The following is a 26,162-nucleotide window of genomic DNA, read 5'->3' as shown; positions in this document are numbered from 1 at the left end:
AACAATGAAATATGGAAGATGTTGGAATGATACTGACTCCCAAGAAATGACCCATAGAAAAAGTAAGAACATGGCAGTACAGTATTATCAAAGTGTTTTTTTCTTTTTTTAGAATTAGATTGTTCCACATTTGATGTCAAACATCTACTGTTACACCTCAAAAGCCCTATCTGTAGTTTTTACAGCTTGTTACAAATTAATCCGAGATGATTATGACAGCAATAAATCTAGTGAAGTGATATTCTCTACCCTTCAATTTTAATTGGCAATGGCATGTTGATGAAATGTAGACACTAAAATATGCAAAGAACGTATATACCGCAAAGGTGTGAGGTCAGGACAGACAGATGGTTTCACAGTGTGAACTGGAATGTGCTACAGCATAAAAATCTGGCACCAAGACTCATCCCCTTAAAGCCCAATCAAGTTCTTCTCTCCAAGATGTAACTCATCGCATAATGTGAGTCACTGTGGCTGACTTATCCCAGCAAACACTGACATCAGTAACCTATACCCTCGAGGCTGCCTAATTGTGATGACTTTGCAACAAAAGACACGTCACTGCCTTTAATTTAATTAGCTTCCATCTTTATTGGCGTAATTGTTTGTGACAAGACGTTCGCCTAGACATAGACTAGGAGGGTGACGGGGTAAATTATATGGTGATGAGTAACTAATGTGTTTCTTAATCAAACTGGAAGCTGATGGGTTATATATGGATCAGCAGCTCGTTTCAACAGAGTTATCCTGAATGAATCTATGAAGAGATTCCTGTGTGTCTTCTATAAAAACATGTTAGTTTTTTTCCTCCAGTGAGCTTCTGTGCAGTTTGGATTTGAAGACAGGTTGAAATTTGGTTTTATGATTTGTTTATTTCTTTAGAGCTTTTCAGATGTGCCAAGCTAACAAACCTGACTACCTCTGATGTGTTGTATGCATTAAAGCAGTCCACTGGGCTCCTCCAACTGGCTTGTTTGTGATAACCCAAGAGGACTGTGAGCACTGAAGAGATACAGCAGCTTAATTCTAGGGGTTTTGCCTTCTGTTTAATTAAAGCCCCCTTTTCACATGAAGAAAGCTTTGAAAAACTTAAATATTAAATAGCGCATTTGTCTTCAACAAATGTGCCTGTTTAAAAACATCCAATCAATTCAATATACTTTGCGGGTAAAACTGAAGGAAGGCATTCATCAAATATGTAGCCTGTCTAAGTGCTATTGAAATGATTGGTTTGGTGTTTAGTCAGGAGAAAGTGATTCTAATTTAAACTGTCTGGCATGTTCTCTGCTTCTCAAAGCAAACACTGCTCTGAGCAGCGACACTGAGGTCTTAAAGGGAAAGTTCACTTCATAAAGAAGCCTTCTGTCAGTACGGAGTGGGAGTTTTAAGGGAAAGACAAAAGGCTGTGTCAAAGCTACTGTCTGATTTGCAGCACTGTCAGTGGGGCGCACTAAAAATGCCTCATTCACAGTTTGAAACAATATGCCATGTGGTTTTCTCTGGACAGTGAGAACATCTTTTGAGTTGTTTCTTTAGAGGGTTTCTTATTTAAAGGCACAATCTGCCATACAAAACAAACAAAGTTGCTGCCCTTTCACAAAATGTGCTAACTTTCAAATTGTTTTCTAATGCATAGTTTAAATAATAAAGCAAAAAATAAATAAATGGAGTTATAAATTATGTTCCTATGATTTTATGTCAAGAATGATAATGAGGCTTAGATATAATAATGCCTTCATTCAATAAAATAACTTAATAATAGGCTTGAGCACTAGCCAGTGACACTCAGTAACCATGGTCACTAAAATATGTGTATTCCCCAAGTGGCTGGCAAATGGTTGTGGGAGGTTGCTTGAAGTAAAAAAATTAACCTTTTAAAACATGTTGGTAGCATTAAGGCACACCTTCAGAAGGAATATTGCATCAATTAGTTATACTAATGCTTAGTTGTTAGCCTGTCTGCAGACAAGTTCCACGCAAACTATGGCTGACTGTGGCATGCTAGCATTTTTGGTGCGTACCCTCTGAGTGACAGACTTCATCCAGCAACAGCCAGCAACCTCCATCACCCACTACAGGCCAAGTGGTTGGCTAATACATATTTTCTCTTGTGACTGGAGGTTACTAGGGGATTGCCAACTGGTCTCTAGGCCAGTGTGATGGAGTCCTAAGATTAAAAGCAATATACAAAAATACCCATGCTGTAACATGCATGTCCTATTTTCCATGAACGTTTGAACAGTGCCAGCATTTAGATGCAACCTTAATACTAAAACCCCTTGGCAATGTAAAAATTGTGTAAATTATGTGTGAAGTTTACTTTGAAGTGTAAGTAATTACACCTCACCATCAGTGAAACAGTGTTGAGTCATTTCATGTATTTCTGCTATGGAATGAAACACTTTACATTCAACAAAAAACTTTCAGTGATTGGTGAAATGACAACTTAAGCTAGAATTTATTTATTTATTTTACCGGTTAGGTGAGTATGTCTCCAACTCCAGCAGAAGATGGTGCTGTAGCAATATTCTTGGACAGAAAACACATTTTTATACCGATATTTTAATCAAGACAAGACAAACAGACTAAAGCTGCTACAGATTGAAAGCGATTAGCTCGTTGAATATTGCTTGGCAGTTCCTGGACATTCCAGACTTTCTTGCCTAGGTAATGTCTAATCTATTTAGTATCACATCAGTCAAGGGTATTCTTCATTTGCACTGCTAGATGTTTCATACACTCAGCTGGAAGTTGATAAAAGTTCATCTCGGGTCCCACCCGCTTCCTGTCTTTCTGGAAGACAGGAAGTGGGTGGGACCCGAAAATCGCTTGCAGTCGCAGGATGTCCTTCACTTTCTGTTGTGTCTGGTCATCACATCACTTTCAATGTGGATGCAGCTTAAAGGTATGGGAAATTTTTGACCAAATTTGTAGATGTAAACTTCCACAAACCAAAAGAAGAGGACAATCTAGCATCTTGAATTTGTGATTATAGTCCTTGAATAGGCCAGGCACTTGATGTGCTTGATGGCTTTTGGAGCACACAGATTTCCTGCAACAGTGAAGTATGCGTTGATGGTAGTTGCTAGACAGAGCTGACTTACTTCTGACCCTGAGGTTGTGATCTTGTCATACAATGAAGCAAGCAGTGGATTTAATCCAGTGTCAAAAGAGAAATGTCTTGCTTCACTGGACTGATGATCACTGAACTGAAAGATCTGACGCCTGCCAGATTCTGACAATGCTATCAAGCCTCCACTGATGTTGGCTAGCTGTAATGCAACAGGTGATTTTAGCTCTGTGAAGATACCAGCGAATCCCTACAGGTGTTATATTGTTATAAAATTTTGTCCTGGTTTCTATGAATAGATACCTATTCTTTTTCCTTAGAGGAAATATGACAATAGACAGGACTTAAGGATAACAAGGCCGACCAGCAGTAGAAAGCTGAGATAACGAGGTTCCTGACAGACAGCTAAGGTAAGAAATCGCAGAGAACTCGGAGCTCCCCTCTCATTACCAGTTCTCACCCTCTGATTCCAGAGCTAACTGTGTTTGCTTGATGTAGAGAATATGCTGGTGTGCAAGCTGTGACATCTCCTCGACAATGAGCTGAGGATGCCAAGAGCTTGTTTTCCATTTTCATGACAGGCTCGGATCAAGTCGAGCTGACAGCAGTCAGTTTTAAGATCAAATGCTATGGACATAAATAATGTGGTTGTTGGGATCAAACACAACAAGATCATGAGTAGATTTCTGGCAGTAAGTTATTTTTCATTTGACTGAAAAAGCTTTCTCACTATTGCGGACAGATCGTTTCTGTATGGGCGAAGACCAAGAGAAAAGAACGTCTGGGCAATAAAGTTCTCTCTTTTCCATTACTAGTTGGATGAAAATAGTTTCCTAACATTAAGAGGGGGGAGCACTATATGTGGTTATCTTTGTTCTTATTTAGTTTAACGATGAGTGTGTCAAGATTCCAATTTAAATGCAAATAAATCTATCCAGTGTCGACTGAATTAACAAAAATTGTTTGTGTTTATAGAAGAATCAACAAATACCATAAAAAGAAAAAAAACAATTGGTCTTTAGCTAATTGTGATTAATCTTGTCAGTCTTGCAGTCATTTTTTAAGGGTGCTCTCCACTTCCAACTTCATCTGTCTTTCTGTACTTCCAGAAAATATAATTCTAACTAAAAGCAACACAGTTGCTGAAGCCAAAGTCAGTGAGGAAGCTAGCCAAAATGCCAAATCTGTGCATAAGTAGGTCTGACGACAAAGTATTATCTGGGAAAACTACAGATTTTGAAATGCTTAACAGCAGCCAACAACTATGGCATGTTTAAAGTCACTTAAGTCAACTTTCATGTGCATTCTGATCTTTCGGCTCATTCCAAGCAGACTGCTTTGAGTTAAATAATAAACAGACTGGTAATGTAGCACTTTTCTACTCTACCAGAGCACTCAAAGCATTTATACAACTTGCTCATTCACACAAACACTTTTTCTATGCCTAAATGCTTTCTATCTAACATTCACACACAATTGTACTCCAATGGATGCATCAGAGATCAACTTGGGGTTAGTATCTTGCCCAAGGATATTTGGCATGCAGCCTGGAGCAGCCAGGGATGGAACCACCAACCTTCCAATTAGCAGATGATCTGCAGTACCTCCTGAGCTACAGCCACCCCAGTTGTTGCCACAGATACTTGCATTAACAAGCAGTTGAATGGGTCTACATAATAATGTAGCCAGTGATCATATATCTCGCATAATCTATAGATCCTTGACAGGAAAAAAAAACATTGCATCACCATCTACAAAAGATGATAGCATTTTTCAAGATAACCAAGAGTCAATAGGCTGTGTTTTATCTGTTACCCTAAACATAACCTAATTTAGACCAGGTTAGGCTGTGTAGCATTGGTCACCAACACGATGCTCCCCGACAAGAAGCAAATCACCATTATGACAATGAAAGCCAATAGTTCAGTCACAAATCCTGCTTTGCTGTTTGGGCCAAACACCAACAGACAATTTAGGGCCTTTAGTTTTATAAAGATGAATATCTTTAGGGTTAAACAGTAGTGAGATCAACTACAGTAGTGAGAGAAAGCTTGCACAGGCATGTGGAAAACTGAGAAATTTCTCACAGAGAGCCAGAGCCTTCTCTTCTTAAGTCAACAGTGCCAACATCATTGCACCACTATCCCACCTGACCATTTTATATTCAAGACAAGGGTCAATTATCTGCCTGTTATGTCAAAACCAAACCTTTTTACAGCTTTTAAAGGAGAACAGGTTGCTGAAAGTGACAATATTGCTCAATGTCTGTGAGGGAGAGGTAATGCTGAGAAAAGCATGTATGTGTTGGTGTATCTTTTCTAAAAGCCTCCTGGTCCATTGGCACTGAAATGAACCAATATGTCTCTTCACAAACATTGAGGGGTTAATAGGATGTTCACCTTGGGGATGCCAAGCTGAGAAAAAGCCCTCTGGGGAAAAATCGTAAGCACCCCCCCACCTTTAGATGATTCTCTGCGCAGGGTGCCTGATTCATGAGGGCAGCAGACATTAAACTGTAATGGCCTCGCCTCGGTTTCTTACATTTCTTCTGCTAAACTCTATAATTCTAGCACTTGTTAGACTTTCTTACCGAGTGAACAAGAAGCAAATCAGGACTTGTGTTTTAGTGCCTACCGCGAGAAAATAATTTGAAACAGATGAGCGCTTGTATTGAGCTTATTTTCTCTCACCCTGATATGTTTGTAAATGGAAACATGTTATTTTGTAGCTTAAAATTGAAAACCTTGTTTAGTCTTACTATAACCAATATTTTAGAACAGCAGTCCTGAGTTAAAGTTTACATACACTCATTGTGAGCGTGAATGTCATGGTAATTGGGGTTTTAATGATTTCTTTGAACAGTTCCTTTTCCAGGGTGGAATGATTGTATAGTGTGCATCTTTAGTTACCTTATAAAACAAGAATTTCATGCACTGGTTTGAATTTATTATAGATTTTCTCTAATCTGCACATGGTCAAAATATATACAGAGGAATTCGAAGTTGATTCAGTGAATGGAAGGACTGCAAGGTGCCTAGGTCATGTGGCTGCAAAATAAGTCCAAAGCATTACCACGAACATGTTAGACAGTTGCTGTGTATGCTGTGTTTGGCTTTCTCCAAATGTGGCACTGTGCATTATAACCAAACATCTCCACTTTAATCTGATCTGTCAAAGGACGTTACTCCAGAAGTCTTGTGGTTTTGTTCAAATACAACTATTATTTGTCATTAGTAGTTGTATTGTAGAGGTATTTATGATATAAAACGTCTTGACATGACTGCTCTTGCTGCTGCTGGACTGGTGCTATATAAACAAAACTGCACTGAATTAAGTTGAATTAAATATATTATTTTAAGGGAATAGAAGTCTAGAATCTAAAATACATTACCTGTGACCTATAAATGTGTGGATTCTCCCATCTGGTAGATGGGTGAACTTTACTAGACAACCTTGTCCTAATCACAGCCACCTTTAATTTATTTTAAAGCAATCATGTAACACAGTGAGGATTAGTGGTGGACTGCAACTGACAGAGGCCCCTTTGACACACACAGAAACTCCAGCCAGTTTGGAGAGAAGATAAAAGGTGCTTCTCAATATTTGCCTGGTCACAGGTGTGACAAAATGTGGTAAACTACAGAACTGTTCCAGTAATGTTTCGTGGCAGCATCATGACCAAAACCTGCTACTTTTACAGGATGGTTTCAGAGACTATACAGAACTGCTTCAGTACAATACAATACATGTGTGAACACCATATAAAATATGCAATAATTTCTTTACTGCACTGTGGCTATGTGCAGCAAAATGTATGGAAATTGATTCATGTCTTAAAATACTCTTTTGAGATTTGCTGACAGGAAGAGAAACTAAGATGAACTAGTTTATACAGTGTAGACAGCAGTACTGTAATTAATGTGAATTTTATGTTTATTGATTTAATAAAAAAAAAACATTCTCCCCCTGCAGCTGTGTACATAAAACCTGTTTGACAAACAGGTTTCATTTTAAATTTGGTGGATAATCTCGTCTGAGCAGACTGCATGTTTATGTCACTGCTATATTAATTAAGTTAATGATTAACATGAGGATATAGGCGTTAATTTGATAGAATCACTGTTTGATGTATGCAAACTCGTGGATACAGTGTGATAGCTAGTGATATTAATTAGTTTTCTTTATGAAGCAAAACTGGCAGCATTCATCTCAATAACTAATGTCTGTGGCATTTGTCCCTGTAATTTAAAACTATAATGCGCAGCCAGTAATTGCTGTTATTGCCAAGAAGGTAAAATAAAAAGCAGGTTCATAATTTATAGGTTGAATATAATTTCTTTAGGTTGACAGGTTTTGCTACAACTTACCACACCTTAATAGGGTGAAAGAAACAAAAAGATGGCTTAATTATTCAGTTTTTCTTGTTCTTTTAATGTCTCTGTGATTATAATGGAAGAACAGCAGCAGAAAATATAATAACTTACTGGATTTTTCATAAGAATGGAACTCTTTTTAAATAGGTCTCATTAGCGCTTAATTTTGATGGGTAGTGATTTAGTAGATACTGGTAGAGAAAAGTCTGTGGCCTAAAAAACCTTTTTGCAGGGCTTGCAAAGAGGTTAGCAACACCTGACCATTTTCAATTCCAAAACAATTGTACCGGTCACCTGGTGGGAGTCTGTTTCCAGACAATTGCGATCTGACTCTGACTGCAATCACTCTCAGGTTAGCCAAGGTTTGCAAATAAAACACCTATGAGCAGAGCTCACCTGTGACACATCTCTTTGCAGTAGTGAACTCAACTCAACTGGTTCCCAATTGGTTGCATTCTGGTTGTATTCATGTAATAAAGCAAGGCTGCTAAGCAAATGTGTTATTTTGAAGTTAAATTTAAGTCCTACAAAAACTATGTCTCTATTTGTAGGCAAATTTCTGGATTTCTATTTCAGATTTTTGAAGTTCCAGCTGGACTTTGAATGTAAGTAGTTAGTATAACTTATGACTGTGCATTTCTATGTAGTTGGCAACATATCTGCAACAGACAGCAAACAAGCATGTCCATGTAATATCCAACTTCACCCAAGAAGTGATAGCTGACTGAGTCTGATTGTCATAATGCCATCTTAACACAAGTTGCTTTCAAAATAGCAACCGTCAAATCTGAGTGGTCTCAGATCTGGTCTCCATCTTTGAAGCAACCATTTGAAAGGCAAGATGATCGCAAGTTGTTTGCATTCGGTCCTAAGGTTCCCAACCACTGTTCTCTCTAGTGTGACTGTTGCATCAGCAGTCCACAGGAGAGCAAAGATGGGAATACATCTACTGAAATTCTGTCTCATAACCATCTGAGTGAATTAGCTTTTTTTTTTTTTTTTTTTTTTTGCTTAACAGTAACCAGAGGATGGAACAGAAAGTCAAAGTTGTGTGACACTGGCTGTCAGTCCACAGAGGTTAAGTCAGAAATTAGCTCTGGAATTCCCAAGAAAAGTACAAATAATTTACTATATCTGCTGGTTTAACAATAGAATGTCCTCTTTTTAACGTATTTCATGTTTCCCCTAACAGATGCAACTTTCCGATGTTGAGGCTTTTGCCATTTTTAAGCACCTAAGGAGCTGTCTTGTGATAATTTTTCCAGTTTTTGATTAATTAGTAAAGTAATGAAGTAATTTTTTCAATTAGTAATGAGTAACCAAGCACGTATATCAACAAACCCATCCAATATTGCTAATGGAATGCTGGGCATTAAAAAAAGCCACATGGCTCTCCACCACTGACCTCTGGGAATTTTATAAAATCATTATGGCCCACGATTAAAAATTCTGAGTGATTGTTAGTGCCTGTGTGGAGTACTTCTCCAGTTGACACAGTTAATTTGGCCTGTTTTGGGAAATAAAGTTCATAGGAAGCATAATGTCTTGTCAGCACCATTGGCTAATACAGACCTTCCCAAAGTGTGGGGCCCAGAGCCATTGCAGGGGGGGCGCGGTATGAAAGGAGGGGGGGGGGGGGGGGACAAAACGCATAGCTGAATATGTTTCCAAACCAACTTCATTCTAAGCCAAAGACTAGAAAATATGGTGAAGCATATCTTCCCTTTGGTTTCACCTGCACAAGTGCCGAGGTAGGTCTCCCCTGCAGAATTGGTTTTCCCTGTGTCGGGAGCAGCGCTGGGCTCTTCAAATCACGGACAAACAGTATCCCACAGTTGTTTATGTTTTTAAACCCATTTTGCACAGAGAGGCATTTTTTGAAAAATGCATTGATAGCAATGTTGAATATTATTACACATGAAAAAAGAAACATCCATCCATCCATCCATCCATCTTCATCCGCTTTGTCCGGGGCCGGGTCGCGGGGGCAGCAGCCTAAGCAAAGAGGCCCAGACCTCCCTCTCCCCAGCCACCTCCTCCAGCTTATCCAGGGGAATACCAAGGCGTTCCCAGGCCAGCCGAGAGATATAATCTCTCCAGCGTGTCCTGGGTCTGCCCCGGGGCCTCCTCCCGGTGGGACATGCCTGGAACACCTCACCCAGGAGGCGCCCAGGGGGCATCCTTGTCAGATGCCCGAACCACCTCAGCTGGCTCCTTTCGATGTGGAGCAGCGGCTGCTCTACTCTGAGCCCCTCCCGGATGGCCGAACTTCTCACCCTATCTCTAAGGGAGAGGCCAGCCACCCTTCGGAGGAAGCTCATTTCTGCTGCTTGTATCCGCGATCTCGTTCTTTCGGTCACTACCCACAGCTCGTGGCCATAGGTGAGGGTAGGGACGTAGATCGACCGGTAAGAAACAACTACAGTAAAATAATCACACCGTGACGCCTCTGCCTTTCTAAATGGAGGGACAGTAACTGCGTGTATATGTAAGCGTGTAAAACCTGAAGATAGTAAGATTAACAGTATTTTGTCTCTATCTGCCATTCTGCAATTCATCTCATGTAAATGTGGCACACAGCGTGACGTGAAAAAAGGCAAATACCTTTGATGTTGCAACGAACTCTGTATTCCTCGTCCACACGTAAGCGGAAAAAATTAGTTTTAAAAAATCTCAGTTTTCGGTGATAGGAAACGCCGTTTATGTGTGGACGAAACAGCTGCGTTTTCAAAAATACCCGTGTATGTTTGAAGGTAGCCTAAAAGAGTTAGTAGTTTATTTTATTACTACCTGTCATTTATTGCAGATTACTTGTATTTGCTTAATTGTTTACTAAATGTTTGAGGTGTGAAAGAAACCGCAATGGAGCAAAATATGGGTGTGTGTGGTTGGAGGATGTGTTCGTGCATGTGCGTATGCACGTGCGAGAAAGGGGGGCGCGAACATTTTTCTTGTAAAACAAAGGGGGGCCTAGCAAAAAAAGTATGGGAACCACTGGCCTAATATATCAGTCCATCCATGCGAACAGAGCGACAGGCAACCCCACACTCACCCTCCTATAATCATTTTAACACTTAACATAATGAGGATCTCTTGGGTGGGGTAAAGCTGGAGTAAACCCATGTAGGCACAGGGAGAACAACTAACGTGGTGATTCCCACCCAAGTCCTTTTAGTGACAGTGCTAACCAAAGCACCTCTTTGTTGCCCATTGTAGACCATGTAAAGCTTTATATATGAACGTGTGTAATGATGGAAACCTGTGGCAACTGTCATTCCTGCTCGCCCACGCTCCCTGGTGCCCACAGTTTTTGTCCTTGTTATACAAAAGGTTTAGGGTAAAGTACATGATCTGACCCAATGACCACTGTGTGTGAATAATAGCAGCTAACTGTGTATGTTTTAATTTACAGGCAGTTCTCAGAGAAATGACGGGTGCAGTCAGTTTTATAATTTTACTATACAAGATCATCCTCCTACATTAACATGCCCTGAGATATGTCAGGCAACAACAGGGGCACAACTTGGTGGAGAGGGAGCACTGCATGACTGAGTCCTTTGCTATTCAAGTCACTACTTTATTCAAAATCAGTGCTGAGCATCTGCAAGCAGTGTAGGGGATAACAATTCCCAAAACCACTTAAAGCCATTATATTATAATTACTTATTCAGATATTGCTGTGTTACCACAACCTGATTTTCTAGGTAGGTACATGTGCTGCAGGTCACAACAGATCCAACGAAAACTGGAGGAGGAGCGAGACGTGTGCTTTCACCAGCTTGGAAGTTTAAGATACAAAGAGCATTTCGTGCAGTGGAAACTTTGTAATGCTTTCGACCGTGAAAAACAGATTTAATTTATTGACGCGTCTCATTTGGCAGCATGTCTACAATGTGCAACTTACCCAGCAGGTAACTTTATTTCTCAGAAGCAACTAATAACAGCTCTGCTCATGGGAAACAACGTTGACATATCTTTCATTTGCTTTCATTTATTTTGCTTGGTTATCAAGCCTTAAAGGAAACCCTGGTAACATCACATTCCAACCAGAGCATGCACATTTTTAAATTATTATTAGTTTATTATTTAATTTCTTTTCCTGAGAATTCTGCCCTGAAAGAAAAACCTTTCACTTGTTGAAATTATAGTCATCTGCTGCCATTCAAATACAGGTTATAATCTGTAACACTTTTCATGCCTTTTCAACAAATTCAGTCAAGGTTTAAGAGGGAGCTCTGTGAATCCGTTCACCTTCAGATAAGAAAAAACAACGCCAGCTTTTCTATGCTGCTGAAAGCTAAAGGAAGACCTCCCAGTTTCTGGTCCACACAATTTATTTCACTCCAACTCAGGTTCATTAAATTCAAAGATTTGTACTTCAGGTAGCATGATAACAATAGACCACTAGAAACCATAGTTATTCTGTGCTGTACTGCTAGATTTTCAGCTAATACTCCCTAGTTCAATCTTATGTGAATTGGACCTTTATTAAAAGATATATATAATTTTGCAATAAATCACAGGTTGCAAGGTTGTCAACTTTTGTTAAGTTTCCTGGCAAATGGGTGATTGACACCACATAAATAAGCAGCTTTAACAGGCCTGCATATTAAACATCACCAGTTAACTCCATGAGCTTTGGATTAAGATACATTTCTTATCCCTCTGTGCAATACCACATCACATTTTAAATCAGACAATAAAGATGTGATTGAAGTGCAGACTTTCAGATTTCATTCAAGGGATTTAAAAAAAAAAAAAACTACATTAACTGTTTATGAATTACACCTGTTTTTATGCACATTCCTCCCATTTCCAGAGGTGTAAAAGTATTTGTGCAAGCTAACATAACAGGACACATTACATGAATGAAAATACTTTGTAATTAATGACTGCCTGTGTCTAGAAACCATGGAGATCGCCAAATGCTTTTTCCTCCTTTGAGATGGTTTGTTGGGCTGAGATCAGGTGACTTCGCCATTGAACAATTTCCAATTTCTTTGTCTTTAAGAAACTCCTGGGTTGCTTTTGCAGTATGCTTTAGCTCATTATCTATTTGCTGTGAGATACTATCCGATCAGCTTTGCAGGTTTTGGCTGAATCTGTGCAGAGAGTATAGCCCTGTACACTTCAAAATTCATCCTGCTGCTTCTATCAGCAGTCACATCTTCAATAAACATCTGTGGCCTGGTTCCACTGGCAGCCATACATGCAACATCCGTGTCCCCAGCATGAACTTTTATTTATACTTCTCTCTTTCCACAAACTGTGGTACAAGTACATTTAGGTTTCATCAGAATTTTTCCATAACTGTGCATGTGAATGTCTTTGGTTTTGTGGGGTTTTCTGTTTCATTCCAGTACATGTTGTAAGGGGAGCAAATGTATTAATATGAAGAAATAATTGTTTTTATCTGTCATTTCCCCTAACACTCATGAGATTGAATTAGAAAAGATTCAGGGTTCATGAACTCATAGAAGAGATTTGTTGCTCTTTGAGATGTTTTCTGGCAAAGTCTAATCTGGAGTTTCTGTTCTTCCAGAGGTTTTCACCTTCTCATAAATCCTCTCTATTTGCATTCATTGTAAACTTTCACAGTGATACACCTACCTCCTTCCGAGTTTTCTTGTCTTGGTTAGATGCTGCGAAGAGAAAGAAGGCTGCGATCACATGCATTGGTTGCCTCCTGCGCTCTATCAGGCCTCTTACTGTTGCTGAGCTGGCCAACATAGTCCTTCTTTTTAACAATGTGCCACAATGGCGTCCCCTGCCTCCCTCACTTGCACTGAAAACCTCATATTGATAATTCAATTAAAAATACAACAAATCCAAGTTCAGCACTTTAGAAGATAAAAGATTAACGATCTTTTATTTGCAAAGAAATAATGAGGAAAGAGGCCTCACCTGACCATGAGAAAGGTTGTCGGTCGATTGTCTAGTTACTTTTGAGCCTTTAAAATAGAGGGGACTGTGCTCTCATTCGTTGCGAGTACATTGCTTCAGTGCCTTCGACTTGTGCGACTTGTTGTGAATTATTGATTCAATAATGTGTCCTGTGTAGGGTTCAAAAATAAATTCTGGAATCTTAAAGACTTGACTGATGGCTTGGGTAAAAATTAACTTACACATTCATTTTTTTATGCATTTTAATGAAGCCTCGTGTGTCATCCACTAACTGTTGCAATCATAACCCTCTACTTCTTAGCACAAAATCCAACAAACAGCTTAAGTCAACTGTCAGATCAAACACCTGCTACAGTTTCTGACGTGTACATAGGACTAGTCACTGCTGTTAATGTTCCTTAATATTAATTACAGGCAAAAATATTTTCAAATAATTCATTTTTCCTGCCTGCTACACAACTGTATCAACATGTACAGTTGTGTAGCAGCTTTATTTACTTTATTGTCAATACATATGCCAGTATAATGTGGCATATGTAGGGGAGCTGTGATTTTCAGCTGCAGTACATTTCATCAAAAATCTCTGATGTGAAGTGACCATAAGGCACATCACCTATGAATGACATTAAGCTACCTTTTTATGAGATAGACAGGCAGAAATAGTTTCACAAAGACAGCTCTTGCCTTCAGTGTCATTAATATAATATCTCTGCCCTTCAGTGGCACTTTATTATTAATCAGCAGCAAGAAGCAGGGCTTTTAAAATCATCCACTAGGGGTAAAAAAAAAAAACACTGCTCATGATTAGGTGGTTAAATGCTGCGCTGCATGGCTACATTTGGGCCTATCCTTCAAGTTATTAATGCGTAGGCAGTTTGCTTCCACAGTTCTTTGTGTCTGTTTGCATGCAAAATGCTACAAGTCTGGCTGGGTGTGGATTTACAGGTTACTTAGGCAAGTCTAAAATTTCCATTTAAATGAAACTCTTTGGTCACATCATGCACTGGCAAAATGTATTTCTTTATAACCCTTCAGATGTGTGTTTTATGGATTAATCTTCAGTTATCACATTGTTCAGTAAAACCCTCTATTAAATAAGGCATCAAAGTCTTTGGTTTTGTGGGGGTTTCTCTCTTTTTTTTCCCGATACATGTTTTAATGGGATTGGATTTAATCATAAAAAGAACTAATTGTTTTTATCTCTGTCATTTCCCATAAAACACACGAGACTGAAATAGAAGAGATAAATTTGAACAAAGGGTTCATAAAATTGCAGTAGAGATTTGTTGCTCTTAATAGAAAATGAATGAGAACTAATCCCACATGATAGCCAAGAATGTGTGTTTTTATTTTATTTTTGAAGTGTTTTATGACAACTGAAGCAACATAGTTTTTTGTTTTTTATTTTTATTCTTAATCATTTGCAACCCTGAAAGAAAGTCAGTCATAAACACAGAGGGTGGGTTAGATTAGACTGGCTGTCATCAATATGGCTTTAGCCATGATCGTCACCCTGTCCCTAACACTAGCTCATAACGTAGCCAAGGAGTGGCTCTCCTTGCTTGAAAGAAAGTGTAATAATATCTGTCATCATTCATTCCTATTTGACCTATGTTACGACCCGTCTAGGGCCAGGCCATAACATGAGCGAGGCACTCGCTTCCCTCCCCAAGACCCAAGCAGTCACACGCAACAAATCCGTTAGATGTGAGGTGATTTATTTACAAGGTGAATAAAGAGAACCAAAACGGGAGTGTCAACACTTCAGGGTGAGCCAAGGCCAAAACAATAAACAAAACAAACCTACACAAATCCCGCACCCCTGACCTCACCAAAATAAAGTCAAAATAAAGACAGAGTCTGACCTCCTTAACCAACTCAAAAACAGGAGAAAACGGGTGATCAAAATAAACGGCAGCTCACCCCTACCCACTCCACTTCCACAATTTTCGCACGTATACTGCAGCCAGCGGCTACCACAGGACTACTGCTGGGTGATGAGGAGAAATGCGAGGACCTCTCCCGCTGTAGCACTCCAGCCTCCTTTTATTGGGCGGGTCCTCCAGCTGGATCCAATCACGCCGGGGCAGTAAGTCCACGCACCAATCGGAACAGGGACCTGGCACAGCTAAATTAACATAGACAAAAACACAGCACCTGCACAAACAAACACACGGACATACAAGTTCGTAACACCTATCATTTGTATCGTCCAGCCTTACAGTGTTTTATGTGATGCTGCAGAGCGTGACCTCTGTTAGAGACGGGGAAGTAAGATTTACTCGAAGGTTCGGTGGATGAATGGTGTGTCATTTAGTTAAAGATTAAAGCGTGGGGGAGTAAGCCAACAGCCAGGCAACAGAGGCGTCTACCATTGGGTGGCACCGGTCCTCCCACCAAATATCATTAACTTTTAATAACTTTATCAAATATTTTACTGTTTAATGCTGCACATGTGTCTGAAAATTGTGTTTTCTACTCCAGTTTTCTACACTTCCTTGAAATCAAGACAGGGCAGAGAGGTCATACGGCCTCATTCTTGTTATGTTTTTGTCTTTAGTCCCTGTTTACTGCTGTTGAGTCACAAAATTGCCCTTTTGTCTGCAGCATCTTGCATTCAAAGCAAATCCACAATTTTGAGTCAGCCATGACACAGCAGCATCAAAGGTCATCTCCAGACACCAGCACCTTTGTCATTATTAAACTTTGGTTGGGAATTACAGTACAGGTAATAATTTAGTTTAGTTCTGCCGTAATAACCCTGTTTCATTCATAGACATTATTCTTTATTTCCATTTTTAAAGAGCATCATATTCTACATTAGGAGGCAGGGAGGTGCGGTAGTGGCATTTTTAATGTAAAAGACAGTAGTGAGATGCAGAAAATATCTTGTTGTGTATCTCTTATCAACTGATATAATCATTTATATATATACACACATATATATATATACATATATATATATATACATATATATATATACATATATATATACATACATATATATATACATATATACATACATACCTTCGACCTTTGAAACATCAACCAGCATATCCACTTTTGAAATTGGGAAGCGACATTCCGTCTCCCATAGACACGACTACTGGCATTTATTGCCTGCCTTTTTTCCCCCCTGCCAAGAAACGGCCCAGACGACGGGGAAAACGGAGCGGCATCCGGATTCGCATCAAAACTTATTTGAAACTACATGGTGTAACCAACTACTACGCCATTTCGGATATCCTCCAACCCCTATCCTCTCTCCATGACCAGCACACCATCAGATTACTCCGCCATCGATGGATCCGACAACTCGCTAATTCGGAACTACCAATCGTCCACCAACCCACTAGAAGCTGGATACGGGCGCGTGGTGGTGGCGTGAACCACAGCAACCTACGTCCGCTGAGGCGTGCTCCAAATAGCGATGAGATGACTACGATCAAGATGGCTGTGCTGAACATTAGATCGCTGGCGAACAAGTCTTTCGTTCTGAATGATTTTTTTCTCTCCTCCGAGCGAGACTTTCTATTCCTGACAGAAACCTGGATCCGACCTGGTGAGTCTGTCTCCCTATCGGAATTTCTTCCACCAGAATGTACTTTTGTCAGTACTCCTAGGACTTCGGGCAGAGGGGGAGGGCTAGTCACGGCTTTTAAAATCAAATTCCGTGTGCGACAGCTTCCCCCAGCCATATTTTCTAGCTTTGAGGTGCAGTTACTTGAGTTGAACTGCTCCTCCCCGATCCTCTGTGCGGTGGTATATCGCCCACCAAAAGTCAATAAGGATTTTATTCATGAGTTCGCTGACTTTTTAGGAAACCTCTTGGTTAATTATGACTGTACTCTCATTACTGGTGATTTCAATATTCATGTCTGTTGTGAGTTGGACCCACTGGTCAAGGACTTTCTTGCTCTTATAGACTCTTTTAACCTTACTCAGTGGGTCAGTAAACCAACCCATATTAAAGGCCACACGCTTGATTTGGTACTATCCCACGGTTTGGACATTTGCATTATGGACATTTATAATCCTGGGATATCGGACCATTTCCCGGTTTTGTTTAATGTCAATGTGTGCAATATGGAGCTGAAACGTGAGGGTCCTGTGCAAAATATACGCATGATTAACTCAGAGACTATTGCTCAGTTTTCTATGGCTCTGACCAACACTGCCTTCTGCGAAATTAACTGGGATACAGCTACACCGGTTAATGATCTCGCTAACTCCTTCATCGCCACCTGTACTTCTATTTTAGACACTGTAGCTCCCTTAAAGACCAAACGCCTTAAACCATTCCGTCAACCGTGGATGAATGACTATACTCGTACCCTCCGACGTGAATGCCGCCAAGCGGAGAGGAGATGGAAGAAAGACAAACTCCAGATCTCCTTTGACATTCTCCACAATTGTCTGAAGAAATATCAGAAGGCTGTTAAAACTGCAAAAGCCTCCTTCCTTTCGGAGATCATTGCGACTAATAGTCATAAGCCGCAGGTCCTTTTTGGCATTTTTAATTCGTTAATAAATCCACTCTCCACTCAGACCGAGACCTCCCAAGCTTTATGTGAAAAATTCCTAAACTATTTTTCAGATAAAACTATAGCACTAAGATCCACATATCTACCCATTGAGGACACATCTTTAACATCCGAACCCTCGTCGGTACTAGAACAGTTTGAATTTGTTTCCTTTCCGACCCTTAAGGAAATAATAGCTCAAACGAAAAATTCCAATTCCCGTCATGATGTGCTCCCTTCTCGCATTATCAAAAACGCCCTGAATATTGTAGGACCCTGGATTTTACTTATAATGAATTCATCACTACTATCAGGCTGCGTCCCTGCCGTGTTCAAACATGCAGTTATCCAACCTGTAATCAAGAAAAGTAATCTTGATCCTAATGTCCTCTCAAACTATAGGCCGGTATCGAAACTCCCTTTTATGGCTAAAGTCTTAGAGAAAATTGTTCTCAAGCAATTGCAATCTTTCTTAGAGGCAAATGGAATCAATGAAAAATTCCAATCTGGTTTTAAACCTCACCACAGTACCGAGACAGCTTTACTGAGAGTTTTTAACGATCTCCTCGTAACTGTTGATACAGGGCGCCCTGTGGTTTTAGTTCTTTTAGACTTGTCCTCTGCTTTTGATACGGTCGACCATGATATTCTCCTTTCAAGACTTGAACATGTAGTTGGCCTTAAAGGCAAAGTACTCTCATGGTTTAAATCATACCTATCCGAGCGGTTTTTCTCTGTCTCTATGGGAAATCACTCCTCTTCCCCCGCACCCCTTCGTTGCGGTGTTCCCCAGGGGTCTGTGTTAAGTCCCACGTTGTTCTCTCTCTATCTGTTACCCCTGGGAAAAATCTTTAGAAATCACAATATCTCTTTTCACTGCTATGCGGATGATATCCAAATCTATTTCCCTTTGGATTTGGATCTTCAATCCCCGCTATTGCCGTTGCTTAATTGCCTGTGTGACGTCAGAGACTGGCTACTGCATAATTCGCTCACCCTCAATGAAAACAAAACAGAAATTATCGTCTTTGGTAGCCACATGCCGTTGAAACAGCTTTCGGAGACTTTAGGTTCCTATGCCAGCCACTTATCGCCCACTGTCAGAAATCTCGGAGTAATGCTGGACAGCTCCCTCAAATTAGATAAGCAAGTGGCTGCAGTGGTAAAAACCAGCTTCTACCAACTACGCCAAATTTCGAAGGCAATGCCTTACCTACGACATAAAGACCTTGAAAGGCTCATTCATGCTTTTATAACCTCTAGACTGGACTACTGTAATTCTCTTTACTTAGGCCTCCAACTCTCTCTTATTCAACGCCTACAATTAGTCCAGAATGCCGCAGCACGCCTTTTAAGCGGCGCTAGAAGACAGGATCATATTACTCCCATTCTAGCTGACCTCCACTGGCTTCCTGTCAAATACCGTATTGTTTTTAAAATTCTTTTATATACTTTTAAAATCTTAAATAACTTGGCACCCAGTTATTTGATTGACCTTCTTAATCTATATATCCCTACAAGGGCACTCAGATCCTCTAATCAGGGGCTTCTAATGCAACCAATGTCTCGATTAAAGACGAAGGGGGATCGGGCCTTTGCTTTCGCTGCACCAAAACTCTGGAACAGCCTACCGGTTGATGTCCGTGTGTCGGAAACTATCCAATCTTTTAAATCTCGGTTAAAAACCCATCTGTTTAAGCTCGCTTTTCAAACTACTTAGCTTAATTTTCCCTGATTCATGTCTGTTCTTATATTATTATTTTATAATTTTATTCTTTGTTAACTGTTTTCTCCTGTTGTAAATTGCAAGTATGGTTCGTTTGTGAAGCACTTTGTTGTACTTGTGACTTTTAAATGTGCTATAGAAATAAAATTGAAATTGAAATTGAAATACATACATATATACATATATACATACATACATATATATATATATACACACTCAACAAAAATATAAATGCAACACCTTTGTTACTGCTCCCATTCCCCATGGGATGGACGTAGAGACCTAAAATTCATTCCAGATACACAATGTAACCATCCCTCCCAAACAGTGGTCACAAATCAGTCCAAATGTGTGGTAGTGGGCACATCTGCCATATTGAGATAATCCATCCCACCTCACAGGTGTGCCACATCAGGATGCTGATCTGACATCATGAGTAGTGCACAGGTGTACCTCAGACTGCCCACAACAAAAGGCCACCCTGGAATGTGCAGTTTTTTGCGCTATTGGGGGTCTGGGGACCCAGAACCGGTCAGTATCTGGTGTGACCACCATTTGCCTCATGCAGTGCAACACATCGTCGCATGGAGTCTATCAGATTGTCAATTGTGGCCTGTGGAATGTTGGTCCACTCCACTTCAATGGCTGTGCGAGGTTGTTGGATATTCGTGGGAACTGGTACACGCTGTCGTATACGCCGGTCAAGCACATCCCGAACATGCTCAATGGGTGACATGTCCGGTGAGTATGCTGGCCATGCAAGAACTGGGACATTCTCAGCTGCCATCTGCCCTGAACAATGTGAACCATGATTCATCCGTGAAGCGCACACCTCTCCAACGTGCCAGACGCCATCGAATGTGAGCATTTGCCCACACAAGTCTGTTACGGCGACGAGCTGGAGTCAGGTCAAGACCCCGATGAGGACGACAGGCATGCAGTTGAGCGTCCCTGAGACGGTTTCTGACAGTTTGTGCAGAAATTGTTTGGTTGTGCAAATCAATTGTTCCAGCAGCTGTCTGGGTGGCTGGTCTCAGACGATCTTAGAGGTGAACCTGCTGGATGTGGAGGTCCTGGGCTGGTGTGGTTACACGAGGTCTGCGGTTGTGAGGCCGGTTGGATGTGCTGCCATATTCTCTGAAACGCCTGTGGAGACGGCTTATGGTTGAGAAATGAACATTCAATGCACGGGCGACAGATCTGGTTGACATTCCTGCTGTCAGCATGCTCCCTCATTACTTGTGGCATCTGTGGCATTTTGCTGTGAGACAAAACTGCACATTCCAGGGTGGCCTTTTGTTGTGGGCAGTATAAGGTACACCTGTGCACTACTCATGATGTCAGATCAGCATCCTGATGTGGCACACCTGTGAGGTGGGATGGATTATCTCAATATAGCAGATGTGCCCACTACCACACATTTGGACTGATTTGTGACCACTGTTTGGGAGGGATGGTTATATTGTGTATCTGGAATGAATTTTAGGTCTCTACGTCCATCCCATGGGGAATGGGAGCAGTAACAAAGGTGTTGCGTTTATATTTTTGTTGAGTATATATACAACACCCAGCACGCCCCTGCGGGCGGTTTATCCTTCAAGATCGGGTCCTCTACCAGAGGCCTGGGAGCTTGAGGGTCCTGCGCAGTATCTTAGCTGTTCCCAGGACTGCGCTCTTCTGGACAGGGATCTCCGATGTTGTTCCCGGGATCTGCTGGAGCCACTCGCCTATCTTGGGAGTCACCGCACCTAGTGCTCCGATTACCACGGGGACCACCGTTACCTTCACCCTCCACATCCTCTCGAGCTCTTCTCTGAGCCCTTGGTATTTCTCCAGCTTCTCGTGTTCCTTCTTCCTGATATTGCTGTCATTCGGAACCGCTACATCGATCACTACGGCCGTCTTCTTCTGTTTGTCTACCACCACTATGTCCGGTTGGTTAGCCACCACCATTTTGTCCGTCTGTATCTGGAAGTCCCACAGGATCTTAGCTCGGTCATTCTCCACCACCCTTGGGGGCATCTCCCATTTTGACCTCGGGACTTCCAGGTTATACTCCGCACAGATGTTCCTGTACACTATGCCGGCCACTTGGTTATGGCGTTCCATGTATGCCTTGCCTGCTAGCATCTTGCACCCTGCTGTTATGTGCTGGATTGTCTCTGGGGCATCTTTACACAGCCTGCACCTGGGGTCTTGCCTGGTGTGATAGACCCCAGCCTCTATGGATCTTGTGCTCAGAGCTTGTTCTTGTGCTGCCATGATTAGTGCCTCTGTGCTGTCTTTCAGTCCAGCTTTGTCCAGCCACTGGTAGGATTTCTGGATATCAGCCACCTCCTCTATCTGCCGGTGGTACATACCGTGCAGGGGCCTGTCCTTCCATGATGGTTCCTCGTCTCCCTCCTCTTTCTTGGGTTTCTGCTGCCTGAGGTATTCACTGAGCACTCGGTCAGTTGGGGCCATCTTCCCAATGTATTCTTGGATGTTCGTTGTCTCATCCTGGACTGTGGTGCTGACACTCACCAGTCCCCGGCCCCCTTCCTTATATATATATAAAAATTCCCCACTCGCCCCTGTGGGCATTCAATCCTTCAAGCTCGGGTCCTCTACCAGAGGCTTGGGAGCTTGAGGGTCCTGCGCAGTATCTTAGCTGTTCCCAGGACTGCGCTCTTCTGGACAGAGATCTCCGCTGTTGTTCCCAGGATCTGCTGGAGCCACTTGCCTAGCTTGGGAGTCACTGCACCTTGTGCTCCAATTACCACTGGGACCACCGTCACCTTCACCCTCCACATCCTCTCGAGCTCTTCTCCAAGCCCTTGGTATTTCTCGAGCTTCTCGTGTTCCTTCTTCCTGATGTTGCTATCATTCAGAACCGCTACATCGATCACTACGGCCGTCTTCTTCTGTTTGTCTACCACCACTATGTCCGGTTGGTTAGCCACCACCATTTTGTCCGTCTGTATCTGGAAGTCCCACAGGATCTTAGCTCGGTCATTCTCCATCACCCTTGGGGTCATCTCCCATACATATAACCATCAGGATGATTTAACAGCTTATTCACAACAGGCCCACGTCAAGGCTGGAGTCTCTCCCACCTGAGAGGGTGTGAGGTAAAGTACACCCTGGACAAGTCACTTGTCCATCACAAGGCTAACACAGAGCGACAGACTGTCCCACATCCACACCTGCAGCCAATGTAGAAACACGAATTAATCTAACATGCCAGAGTAAAGTTATGCAAGTTATGCCACACGGAAAAGAACCTTCTTACTACAACACAGCCGTGCTCACAACTGCTCTGGAAAAATGCACACATCAAATGATTCCCAAACCAATCATTTATTTAATCAACAGTAGGCTGCCAGAAAGCTTTGCTGCCATTACATGACAACCAACTAAGAGGTCATACCATTGCTAACTTGACACATGTATGAGGGTTTGATGCAAGAGTCCCATTAATAACTGCATATGATACCTGCAGGGCCTCATTTCCCATCATCCCCACAGCCAGTGAATAGTCAGTCACTGTTAGGGCTTCTAGGTTTGCTGTTTGCCACATGACATTACAATATTTTTAGAATATCCACCATCGGTAAAAGAAACATTAAGGGTTGATACCCATAAATAAACACTCCTATTTTATTTCAGTCTCTAAAATGCCTGGGTAACATAAGAGTTAACAAGCCCAAGTTAAGTGTGGATGAACGAAGTTCTTTCACAGTCTAAAGGTAAATTTAAAACACTCCACCAAGTCCTCCTTTGCACCAATTAACTCAGCCCAATATTCCTTTCGCTGCTGCCTCATCGCAGTATTGAACATTTGGAAATGGCGTAGTACAAGCAGAGAAGAGTACAAATTGTTGGTTGTCTAGAGGGGAAACTGGTATAAATTAACTCCACTTGCAACATCATTTACAATTGCATTAGGTACAAATACTTGAAAATTGCTTTTTCATTGTGATCTAATGGCTTTTAATTGGGAAAAACAGTTTAAGTCTCCAGAGGAGATGTGATGAGGTGTGCCTACTGCATATTAAATCCTTGTGTTTGTGTGATGTCATCCTGTCATAACAATCCAGGAAACAGTGCATGCTCAATCCTACAGCCTGTGATTTAAAAACTAAAGATAAGTGATAAAGATAAGCTGACATTACAACCAAAAAACAACCACAAAAAAGTTACTTTCATTGTTTTCTGCTGTGCTGTTTGCACAAATTATCATCTCTTTAATACACACAAAAGTTTCACTTTCACACCTTTTTTTTCTTTAGCACTGAAAGCATTTCTGTGTAATTACAAACGGCAGTAAGCACAACTGTTACTCAAACCACAGTGTGTAGTGTTCATGAGACAAAGAAAAACACAAACAACAGTGGCTATTCTGAATATGGAAAGCACCAGGTGATGATACCAACACCATTAAGTGTAATTTCATCCTTTCTGGGGGATTATGGAAGATTATTGCTGTATTCACTACAGGATGTGTCTGAAAGTAAAAAGATTCAATGTTAAATTCATGTCTGTGACAATATGGTTGTTGAACTATGTTTACATCACAATAGAGCTGAAAAATTATCTTTGATACAGGATGATTTACAGTAGAGATTTAATGGGAATGCATATCAACCAGAAAAGTTATATATAAATAGCTCTTGTGTGATATTGTTAATGATGCATAAATTAGCATAAGTAAAAGCAATTTGAATTATTTGCCCTGTGCTACTAACAGCTGTATCATCTCCACTATCTATTCTTTTTGTATGCAACACAAACTGGTTGCCTAATAACCAGAAATCCTTAACCTCTCTTCTACATCCATCTTTCACTCTAATATCCATTCAAAACAGGAAGTCTTACAACCACACAGCTATCGTGTAGTCTCTAAATTCATTGCTGTATTCCATTCCCAGAATTTGGCACCAACATGAAGGCATGCATCTATCCTGCCTTGTGTGAACAGTCATGGTTCTTGGTGGTAAAAGTGTGTGGAGGATGTCTTCTTGGCCCACTTTAGGCCCCTCAGTACCAACTTAGCATCGTTTAAACACCATAGCCAGATAAAGCACCATGTCACAAAGCTCCTGTCATCTCGAACTAAAGATGAGTAAGATGAGTAAGTCGGCTTGAAATTACCTAGAGCACCACTGGGATATAGGACAATGGAATATTCACATTGTAGACATGCAGCCAACAAATTGTGTGCCGCTGTCATGTTAGTGTGCACCAAAAATCTCAGAGGAATGTTTTTAGCATCTTGTTAAATCTGTGCCATGGAGAGTAAAGACAGCTCTGGAAGCAAAAGGCGAACCACCCTGGTACTAGCAAGGTATACCTAATAAAGTGGCTAGTGCGTGTGTGTAAACAGTTGATTAAAAAAGTAAGAACCTTCTGTACTGAGGGGATCTGGCTCTGTTATGCTGACCGTAACATTTTGTGGCATGGTTCAGGTCCATTTGTCCCTTCTCAGGGAAGGGTCACTTCTAATCAATACAAAGCTGTTCTGAGTGATAACATATATCCTATAAAGAAACACTGCTGTTCTGATGGGACTGGTTTGATGAGTGTGAAAATGAGGTAAACCATATTCTTTGGCTCTTGCTGTCATCAGATTTCATCCCTGTTAAATCCCTGTTAACTTATTTTGGGCAGCATTATCATCAAAACACCAAACAGAGATAATATCTACAGAAAAGGCTGGTGTTTATCTCTCCACTAGACAATCCCAGGCGAAATGAATCTGTTCTGGCAGTACATGGAGGCCCAACACCTTACTAAGATATTCTAAGTGGATTTACCTTCAATATGTCACCCATATGTTTGTATTTACTCTAAAGAGAGTGGGCTTCACAACCATTTAAGTGGATTTCTACAATCTGTTACAAGGGTGTCTTACACTTCTTCAGGCAGTCTGAGGTATGAGTCAGCTCTGTTCAGTGGTTGTATGTGTTTGTAAAAGTTGTGGACTCCTTGTGCTCCAGTCCCTTAGCTCATCCCTGCAGACTTCTATCAGCCTGCTAGTAATGAACTGCGTATCTGTGCCACTGCCCTCCTTTGACATGCCAAATGGATAGATCTTTCCTTTATCTTCCACATTCTTAAAATAAATTACACCACACAAGTAAAAGACAAGCAATTGTTTGCGTTCGTCCCGATTGTGTTTTTTTTTATGGCTTTGTTTGGCAGCGATCTCTCTGACTTCACTTGAACAGCTGGAAATCCATTTCCTCCCTCTCCAAAGTTAAACATGCAAAATGTTTGTTTCTATGATTCATGTTTTGTTTGCCATAGCAAACGTGTACACACAGATAAGCAAACAGCGCTTTCCTCCGACCGAGCTTAAGCAGTTGACTTTGTTCATTTTTCATCAGCAGTGACTGAAATTCAAAGTGTCGTCAGATAAAGTCCATGTGTCTACAAAGCCTCTGTTTTTATTAATTAAAAATGGGGAGTTATTTTCGAGTGTCAATCTTTTTTTTTTATTTTTCCTTCTTTTTCCTATGCCGTGCCATGAATAGCATTAACTGGGTCTTACTGCGGCAATGGTATTGAGATACTGGTGATAAATT

This window comes from Mchenga conophoros, linkage group LG23 (genome assembly GCF_057382185.1).
Source record: "Mchenga conophoros isolate Kocher_MC1m ecotype Shallow Benthic linkage group LG23, M_conophoros_male_GT1.1, whole genome shotgun sequence".
NCBI lineage: Eukaryota > Metazoa > Chordata > Actinopteri > Cichliformes > Cichlidae > Mchenga > Mchenga conophoros.
Note: the sequence above shows the minus strand (reverse complement) of the source record.